The sequence below is a fragment of the Siphateles boraxobius genome, unplaced genomic scaffold (assembly GCF_051911475.1).
Source record: "Siphateles boraxobius isolate OS27281-9 unplaced genomic scaffold, OSU_SipBor_1 22, whole genome shotgun sequence".
Taxonomy (NCBI): Eukaryota; Metazoa; Chordata; class Actinopteri; order Cypriniformes; family Leuciscidae; genus Siphateles; species Siphateles boraxobius.
In genome coordinates, this window is record NW_027508833.1 from 19923989 (window position 1) to 19935049 (window position 11061).

The 11061-nt window shown below is 34.3% G+C and overlaps 1 protein-coding gene across 1 annotated transcript in view; it reads right to left on the reverse strand.

Annotated features, from left to right (window-relative positions):
- The window catches only part of snap25b (synaptosome associated protein 25b), a 46385-nt gene extending 41813 nt beyond the window's left edge, over positions 1-4572 (reverse strand). Inside the window, exon 1 of the mRNA XM_077239005.1 lies at positions 4421-4572. The gene's annotated coding sequence lies outside the window, so the exon portion shown is untranslated. The remainder of the gene's footprint in view (positions 1-4420) is intronic.
- Between the last annotated feature and the right edge of the window lie 6489 nt (positions 4573-11061).

Below are 11061 nucleotides of genomic sequence, written 5' to 3' on the forward strand. Positions count from 1 at the left end.
AATTCATTTTCTTACAGGCTTTGAATTTAATTCATGAATAAAACTCAACAACGGATCTGCATAACAATGCAAACGCACTTTGTTTTAATAAATTGTATATACCAATGTATTATATTTTCCTCTTTTAAGCTTTTGAGAGAAACAACAACACATACACTGTAAACCCGAATCAGTTAATAACTCAAAACATTTTTTGCAATCAGTTACCTCAATTTTTAGTTAAGTTAAGAAATGCAAAGTTTAAGTAAGCAGAACTAACAGATTTTTTATTTGTACTATGCATGTTAATTGCTCTTAACTTAAAGTATTCGAGTAAGCTCATACAGTATATTTAACTTAAATTATCATGTAATCTCAACTTAAATATTTTGTGGAAAAATACAACTATACAGTGGAAACACAACCAGCTATAATGAACTAACTCAATAAATGCTAGCTTGCTAATTGGCAACAAATTGCTTTGATTAGCATAGCAAAACATTAGACACTATATTACACTATAAACACATTTAATATTAATCTTGTAAATAAAAAAATAAAAACTCTCCCTTTTGAGTGCCATGGCAAAGCATGCTGTGAAATAGAAATCCCAGCCCAGTTTCAGTCAAATTTAAGTTAATCTAAATTGAAAGTAACAAGTTAATTATACTCAAAACAATTAAATAATTCAGATATACTTAAAATGTGTCAGTTTCGTCAAGCTCAAAAGAAAAGTAAGTTCGAAATACTCATAAAAGTTTACTTGTTTAAACACATTTGTTTATTTTAAGTTTGCCCAACTCAAACCAATTAAACATTTAGAGCGTTAGGGTTTACATTGTACTTAATATCCAGAGTGTGACTGTGGCTCAATATATAAAACTCTACCGCAATACAAATGAAAAGACTGCTATTGTCAGTAAGATCATGTAAAATCCATGGTAGAAATATTAAAGCTGAAGAAATAGTGAATAAAAAATGAGGCAAAAGTACAACAGCAAAAAAACTAGGCCAAAAAACACTGCACCATAAGAAGCCACAGGCCACATGTCATTATAAACAACATATGTAGAGCACTAATGTATACTATATGAAATAGTCAACTTGTAATATAAAACAACTCTTTTTACTTTCTCAGTGCACATTTAGTCTTGCAATGCAAAACATCAGAATATAACATTTATATTTGAAATAGAAATTTGCTTGTCTTTATAATCTTTAATCAAAAAGTAATATCCTGTTCCGCCTCTGCAACTATAGTATATTCCTTTTCGCCTGCTATCATGAATCTTTCTTACTTTTGAAGACTCTCCCCTCCAACTGCTTGGCTCCAAATGCTATATTTCGTACGAGCCATACAAATCCTAAGGGAATCAAGTCTCAATCTACATTTTTTCTCATATAAATGAGAAGTCATATTTAATAAAAAAAAAAACGTGCTCAGTTGAAATGGGTTGCGAATGACATTCAAGGCATAAACATGTGTAATGTTATTGTGAAAGGCACTACAAGAAATTGAGAAAATTTGTCTTTGGCCAACTATAAACTAAGACTTGTTCTCAACTGCAATAAAAACACAACATGACATGCAGCAGGAGCAAAAACATACATAAAAGCACAAACTTTCCCATGTTTTGCCCCGTGACGAGCCGAAGACACACAGCAGCTATGATACGGTTACGAAGAACAAGCCGTGAAATGTGCTGTGTTATCAAAGACCACGTGTCCTATTTTTGAAGAGGAGGAAAAAAGATGAAAGTCTGCCCTTAGAAAATGTTTCTGTTCTGGGTAAATGCCATAGATTACACACAGACAAGTGACGCAACCCAAAAGGACGCCACAAAAACCTGCTGAACATCGCTACCGTAAAAAATATTCAAGTATGGAATGATTATTCGAAAACTTCACGATTATATAATTGTCATATTTGTGTCAGAGCGTTGGCTGTGTAGTGCAGCAGCGTTCGGGAGGTTCAAAGCAATCATCTTTACCAGAGGGGATTACAGCTTTAAAACCAAAGTGAGTGTCCCATTCAGGAAGGGATAAAGCCCAGTGTACTAATCTGATGGAGCGGAGGTAGCTTGTACGAAGCCATTCATTAAAGCCACCAGCCACAGTCATTTATGTGGACTGCTAACTATCTCTCTAACCCTACAGAGGAGCCTGAACATGTTAGGATTGCAACGCCCAGAGCAGAACATGAGGCTGTCATGTGCACAGCATGGAAGGCATTAGTCATCATGAAAGTCATCAAGGGAAGAGAACATTCCAGCGAACAGACAATTTGTATGCTGACTGTTTGACATACGGCGCCGTCAACACGGCCAATAAAGTCATACGCAGCCTAAGGAGCGTGTTATATCATAATCTCTGACTGTGTGATGTTTCTGTACAGGTCACAATGTAAAATTTATTTTTAAAAAGGAAAATATCTCGAAACATTAGGCAAGCAGCAGTTAATTTTGCCTTTCAAGGCTGTGTATAACGCTCCAAATCATTTCTAGACAAATACACCACATCTTTTTAAACACTGTGTGTTAGGAAAAGCAGTGCTGACTTCATGCTGCGTTGTCCCTTGGCACTGAACACACGCAAGTAGAGTGTGCGATCAAAATTTTCACTTTCACCTGCTTCAAGCACCTCAGTTATTTTCTAAAACTGCATCATGTCGACACTGATCTAAAAATAAAGCAACAATACGACAAAAAAGAAAGTGTCTTTCTGTTGTCACCAGCCTCTCCGGGGGAACAAATCGGTGCCAACAACCTTGTTGGAAGATATAAAGCTGTAAACAGACCTAATGACGAAGAAAACACACCCTGGCCTAGATAAACAGTTATGCAATCCGTACTGGCTACTTCCCCCTAAAACAGAAGAGTAATGGCAACATTACAAGTCCCAACGCTCTGCTTGAACAATTGATGCCTGTTGGCTCACTGCACATGGAGAGATGTGATAAACTTTTGGCAGCTTTGATTGAAATAGAGAACAGCTAAACCTTTAAATGCTCCTCACTACTGCCCCTAAAAAAATTTGAGAATTCAATCATCTTCAAAACACTTATAAAATCTTATATTATAATCATAGTATTGATTTATGAGGTTACAACCTCAAAAACATAACAGCATGGAGGGTAAGCTTATATATAAATTTATGGTAAACATTGCAAAAATGACATTGATGATGTTACAAGCATTATGGTATGACATTTAGCTGACTGTATGTTATTAAATCATGTAATGATAATATATCAACATATATGAGCCATTAAAATCTTTTTTTTTTTTTACTGTAAAATGCCACACAATGACTTAAAGTTAATCAAAACTGGCCTCTCCATCAACTATGGTCAATGATGGACATGAAAACAGAGCACAATGTTGATAAACAACTGCATTCAAATCACAAAATAATGCTATAAATAATAATAACATAATATAAATGCAATGCAAAACAATCCAATGCACATAAATGATAACCAAATAAAGCATAAAAAATATAAAATTAACCCTTTAAATAAAATCCATCAAATGTGATCCTTCACACAGGAAATGATTTGTATTGTTTTTCTTATAATATATATATATATATATATATATATATATATATATATATATATATATATATATATATATATATATAATTATTTTTTTTACTTTATTTTACCTTAAAGGTACATTTATTGCTTAATTAAATATATATTTATATTTAACAAAGCAACATATACTTACAATACATGCTATATTTTTGTTTTTACATTTGTCCCTTTTTTCTTTTTTTAATATATATATATATATATATATATATATATATATATATATATATATATATATATATATATATATATATATATATATATAAAGTTAACTTACAGTTAACCAATTAAGAGGTATAGCATGGCTTCTAATTTTCAGAGTACATTCTACCATTATTTGGAAAAACTTTTTTTTCCCGACAGCATATGATTGCAAATACAGTCCAGAATAACCCTACTTGTTGTTTGAGAAAACATTAATTTCATAATGCATCTCATGCAAGTCTAAAAAGAAAGGACATTCTCATTATTTCAATCTGCTTAAAAACTAGGACACATCTACGATTAATCCGAAAGAAGACAGTTTCTTTGTACTATGGAGGCTTGACTTCCACAAAATAATTAATTCGGTTTTTAAATAACTAGTTTCGTGCTTGTTCAGCCTATTTTTACTGCTTTGGCGCGCGTCTCTTAACGAGCGCTATCCGTGGTGCTGAAATTCACACAACAGGCGTGAGCACGAGCCGACGCTTTCAATCGCTCAATTACAGCTCTGATATATATCCCCGAAACTTCTTCGAACATAAAAACGCAAATTACACCATAAAAAAAATAATAACGATCTAAACCTGTGGGAGTTAAGCGTCTACAGCAAAAGATCGGCTAAAAACAGAGAAAAACACCTACCTTGCACTCGATGAACCACGTTGAGGATGTTACTATCGCCTTGCCTCCTTCAGCACTGATTTGGGTCACCTAGTGATTGTATACACAGCTCTGGAGTGAGTGAGTGAGTGAAAAAACCTCATCCCTCATTCAAAGATGGCGTGCCCCCACCTGACGTCATAATGACCCTCAACACTAGGGCGTGCCCATACAGTCTCGGAGTGAGTGTAAATAACCCCGCCCTCATCCAGGACGACGAGCCTCTGTAACGTCACAATGACCCTCAGCACTAGGGCGAGGCTGCAATGAGATTTAGAACTCATTGATCCCTGCTAAATGTTAAATTGGAGTGCATGGGTTCTGTTGGTTGTTTGGCTCCATATGATTTATTGTGATTGCGAAATTAAGCATTTTCCTTCTCATTTAACACTCTAGTAAATGACCTCTGGGATTGTGGCCTCAGAGAAGTGGTTATCAACACTTTTGACCCCAGAGTCATCCACAAGACAACATTCAAAGGAAACCTTCTGAAACTGGGAGCATCAATAGATTAAAATTGTGTCAACATTCCAGATATTTCAGGAGATGTTTATTCTTCAATAAAAAATGACAGTTGTTGAGAAGCCGAAAACACAAATTTGCCCATTTTTGTTTGAATTTGACCATGTCGTCAGTTCCCAAGGCCTCATTAAATACTGTCTTTTGCATACTATAAGTATGCATTTACTCTTAAAAATAAAGGTTCCAAAAGGGGGGTATCATGTATGACGATGCAATTGAAGAACCATTTTTGGTTCCCTATAAAGAACATTTCTGTGAATCATTTAAAATAACCATTTTTAGTGTGACAAGCATTTTATAACATTTTACACTATAAAGAGCCTTTTGTCTAATTAAAAGGTTCCACTGATGGTAAAGGTTCTAGTTGGAACCACCGATGCCAATGAAGAACCTTTATTTTTAATGGTTTGAATGTTTTTTATTGTTAATCTATACAAAATGCTCTTCTTATAAAATATGTAGCAGAGCAGTAGTTTACCGAAGTGTCTTCTCTCTTGTCACGTTACTGTTTGTAAAGGTTAATTACATTTACAAACAGTGACATTAGAGGGTTCTAAAATGTATGCCTTGTTTGTATATCCAATAACTTTTTTTGTTTCTTGCTCCGAGCATCAAGCCTCCCTGATCTCCTAATAGGATCAAGATCAGATAAAAGCACTTTAGCTATAGAGACTTGGAGATTCCGATAAGGCGGAAGGAATCAATAGCACTTATTTGATTATTTAATGGCTCCTAAAGGTTCGTTGCTTTCTGTTCTTTGAATGTGGAGTGTGATCACATAGAGGAGAATGTGTTACTGTGTTTGACTTTGGCGAAGGGGGAGCTGAAAGAGAGAGAAACAGTACGCTGGTAGTAGAAAACAATATGGTAAAGTGCTTCACTACATTAAGACAAATCAAGACATAAAATCTGGATACTTAATTCAGCAGAACAGATGAAGGTCAGGATTCTTCGGAGATAAAACACTGTCTAAAGAGCAGCTCGACTAGCTTAAACATGCACTGTACAACAAATCACACATCCTGTTAGACAGTAGAGGAGAAAAGGGTAACACTTTCTTTGAAGACGCTTATAATGAATTATAGCCCCATTCATACTTATAAGTATGTATTACTATTCTATAAATATATTTATAAAGACTCATTAAGACCTATACTGTATTATACGAGTAGTTATAGTTGCATTTATATTATTTTTATAATTACTTATCAGGCATTTGCTTTTTCAATGTGCATGCTCATAATCCATTATACACTGATTTATAAATGATCAAATATGAAATAGTTCCAGAGTCACTTGTTTGCTGTCTTTAATGGCTAATGTTTGCATTAGAGGTCATGAATGGTAATTTTGATTTACCATTTACCTCAGCCACATGCATGGTATTGCTTGTAGCAGTTATATTATACTTTAAAATATTAAATTATACTATAAAAATATTGAAGCAGTATTTTGCTTGTATGTAACAATAAAAAAGACTTACAAAATAAATTCAACTGTTTGCATTAATGGTTTCTGTTTCTGTAAGTATTTATAAGAACACAACATGGCTATTAATAACGATATATTCACTTATTTGACAGTAATAAATCTAAATTACTAAAAATTAATTGTAACTATAATATAAAAGCATTAGCAATGCAGGTTGCATTAACTATGGAACCATGTGGTTAATTAATACTTATAATGCAGTATAGGTCTTAATGAGTCTTTATAAATATATTTATAAAATATTAATACTTACTTAAGTATAAATATATAAGTTTAAACAAAGCCATAATTCATTATAAGCATGGTCTTTAAGTGTTATAGAGAAAATAACTGCTAGAGGATGTCGATATTGACTCAGCACATACAAATGAGACAGTGATGCTTGTTAGTGCAACAACCAACAAACAGGAGATCCTGCTAAATGTATTGATTTACACTTACAAGACTATTACGGCTGTCTTTAGCCTCCGAGTCTTGTTTATACTGTCTGAAGATGCCGCTGTCATCCAGAATGAAGTTTGGCATATTGAAATTCAGATTAGGTTGTGAATTTAGTTTTTATTATGAGATGTGATTTACATATCATTGCAGCTCTTTCTGTTCGCACTAGCGGGGCGAGTGCTGACTAATCCTGAATTCTTTGACACAAGCGCACATTTGCAGGACCCACACTGTTACCAATTAAAGCTCGTTTATTTGAGCCAGATTCCCTTTAGTCTTTCTTGTCAATTAGCACTGCCAGAACCCACCCCCACAATACGTCAAAAAGAGCCCTTATTCTATGTGGCTCATGGTAATAAAAAAATAAAAAAACAGAAAAAAGGTGGGAAATCTGTCATTAACCTCATCATTTGCCTACTAACGATGATTGCATGCTGAACTGTGAATAAGCTGCAGAAACAATATTCACATCTTTGTGAAGGCTTAATCACATGGCTGCAGATGTAGATAATTATATAGAAGAAAATCCATATGAAATAATAAAAAGAGGCTCATTTACAGAAAGCCACCACCGTAAATATCATGTGTGCATCTTAATAATTCGTATGGATATATGACATCCAGCAAATTGCTGTTGCATGGAATATCACAGCTTTTAAAGGACTTTAATGGCTCACTATCAAGTACCTGAAGATGTAAAATAGGATCAAATCACTTTAATATGCAAATTAAGGTAACTATGGTAATTGATTGCTTAAGTATTAATTATAATGGTCTCTTACAATTTTGTATTTTAGACCATAATATGACTAATCAAAAAGGTGCAGGAGGCACTGCTATATTACAGACACAGAATAGAATACTAGCATTTACACCTCAGAGTAAAAATAAAAGAAGGAAAGTTGTGAAATATAGTAAACACAAAAAAGTGAATCGTGAGATAGAGAGTCATACAGTAATTTATGAAGTCAAACTGTGAGAATTAAAGCGCAATTAATTTTATTTATTTACTGGCGTCTACTATGGCGTCCAATGGCTATTTTTTACTACTGCTAATTGAAACGGTATGCATTATTCCATGATAAAAGGGTAACAATTTATTTTTCGATAGTCCACTTTAGACATTCTACTAACTATAAGTAATTTAGGATCTGCATGTCAACTACCAGTCATTAGAGTATTAATAGACTGTCTGCTTAACTTCTTCTAACACTTTATTTTGATGCTCCCCAAACAGACATTCAACTGTCTATAAGTAACTTTAACCTGAACCCTAACACCTAACCTCTACTAATACTCTAATGACTGGTAGTTGACCTGTAGTTGCAAATCAGTAAGAGTTAGTTGACATGTATTTGCAAAGTTACTTATAGTTAGAATGTCTAAAGTGAACCATTGAAATAAAGTGCAACTGATAAATGCACTGTTGTTACATGACCTCATCAAGCTGCATATTTCATTTAGTGTACAGTTATTATCTTGGAAACAAAAAATTTGGTTTAGCATTTTAACGCATTTTTTGGGGTAAAAATAATGTTCAAATAATGAGTCGGGCGTATTGCATTGTGGGATACAGTAGTCAATGTTCTATTGTATGCTGTTCATTTTTGTATAATAGTTATTTATTTTTATTCTTCCTTTTTTTTCTGTTTTGACCAATCAGCCTCCAGGACCAGAATTATAAAACTAAAAATGTCATATAATAACATTTGGACTTAATGATTAACCTTCATCTGTTTCTCTACATATTCATCCCTCCTCATTCTCCATTCCCCGTTCTCTTCCTTTTTTTCTCTCGTTTGGAGATAAAGATTAAGAGCTGAGGTCAGTGTGTCTGTGAGTGCCAAATCATCAAGACAATTACCTCTTGTACTGGAGCCGATTATCATTTCCTCATCCTTTTAAGGCGTTGCTTTTATTAAAAGCATTTATTATCATTTTATTTCATATGGAAATCAACCTGTTCGTTTATTGTCCTGCGTCTGTCTGTAGTACACAGAAGAATTGACATTCTCAATGTCTTGTCCTTTCTGCAACAGACACTTGAACTATCATCACCTCCGGTTGCACAGCATGGAATGACAGGTAGAGTTCCAGCTGACTCTGCAGCGTCTCCTTCACATGAATGTGCCGAATCAGAGCCTGGGAATAACAATGTGCAGGTGTTCTGAATTTCTGAGGTTTTATCTTACAATTGAGATAAACAACATTTAAAATGACCTTTTGGGGCAAAGCTTATGGCCAACTTGCTATCAAGTTGTCGGTGTGTTTTAAAGGGGTCATGACATGAGAAAACTAAATTTGCCTTGATCTTTTAACATATAAGAGGTCTTTGTACCATTAAAACATGCATTGCTTAAAACGCCCTCCTCATTATAAACTAAGCATTTATTTAATCAAGCTTCAAAAACGTCTCGTTTTGATATTGGGTGTGACCTGTTTCGTCACACAGGAAAAATATTTGCATATGACTCCCGACGAATAGTTATACGTCATCGCACCATTGTTACTATTAGGTATTAATGATAGAGATGTGCGGTCTTTTTTGCCGTCTTCCTCAGATTCCGCTGAAACCAGTGATAAATCCCCCGGCTAGTATACACACTTCCTTGTTGCGCAATACCACTACGTCAAAGGCCAATGAAATCGATGTTGTTTGGCAGATTCAAGAGCAACAACCAATGGAAAAATTGCCGATGGAGGAATATTTTTCTTATCCAATCAGAGGAAGGTTACCATGACGTATTCTAGCAAATCGGAGGACTCTGTAGCCTTGCAAGGGGTGATACTATAAGGGATATGACGCAAACAGCGTTGAGTGGCAGAGACGACAGAAAGCAAACGGACGCGTCGAGTATAAACAAGGCTTTACGGAGCGAGAGCACGCAGAGATATGAGAGAGAGACAGAACAATTATAATATATATATATATATATATATATATATATATATATATATATATATACAATTATAGCATTATTTATTGTTTTAGCACTTTTATGATGGCAAGCGGTAAGCGATTTACGGTGGAACAAGCTCTGGAACAATTACTGGAGAGTCACGGGGAGAAAGCTTTGCTTAGAAAATTCTGAACATTCCTAAGAAAAACGCCTGGGACTATTTGTAAATAAAGTTACATTTTTCATTGTTCTTTACACATTTTATTTAACAATTACACATGTATGTCAAGCAAAGGCTTTGACAAATATATTTTTTGTTCAAAAACTGTTCACTATTGTTGTTTGATGTGTGTTTTTCAGAAATAAATGCCAAAAATCGAATTTCCGTTTGTGAAATTCTGAGGTTTATTGTACATTTTCACTCATACTTCCTTTACAAACATATTACATGCTTGTTTATGTTAGCTTAGGGTCTTCTGAATCCATAGATACCAAACACATAGTGTTCCATCTCCATTACATATAGTTTATAGGCCCAAATGTAAAAATAGAGAAAACGGACCAAAAAGGGATTAGTCCCCAGAGGGTTAAATAACACAAGTCAAACTAATCAACGAAATAGAGAACAGGTGCAGATCACAATCAGTCAATGAAAAACTAAGGAAACCAAACTCACACACATGAAACTGAACTAAAACAAGTTGCAAAACCCACCCAAAAAAGACATTAAACCCAGAATACTTGTAACAATATACATTGATGCTGTCTACACTGGATATACTGATGAGTGTTCAGCTTCTGACATACTCCATGTGCTTGAGTCTGCTGACAACAGGACAAATGGAAGAGTGAAAGAACGTTAGATTCGACGTGTCCAGTTTAAACAGGTGGTTTGCATCTCTGTACAGACTTCAAAAGGATTACATTTTTTCTGCATATTCTGTGTGTATATATATATATGTATATGGGACCCCATCTCCAATTTATGTATGCTTAGCTAATGTCCCAATGAGCATAAAGAAAAGAAAAAAAGAAAATAAATCACACTTCACCAGCCAGCTATTGGATTCTTACAGTCGTTTAACAACAAAGCATGATGTGATCCCAGTTAAAATTACAGTTTTTCACAATTGCTCAGACACATTTCTTAAAACCTTCACCCATTTTTTCACAACATTAAACACAAAACCAAATCTTAAAACTACATTAACAAAATCTGACTCAAACAATTGGCTCAAAACCCTTTCACCTGTAAGGCAAGGCAAGGCA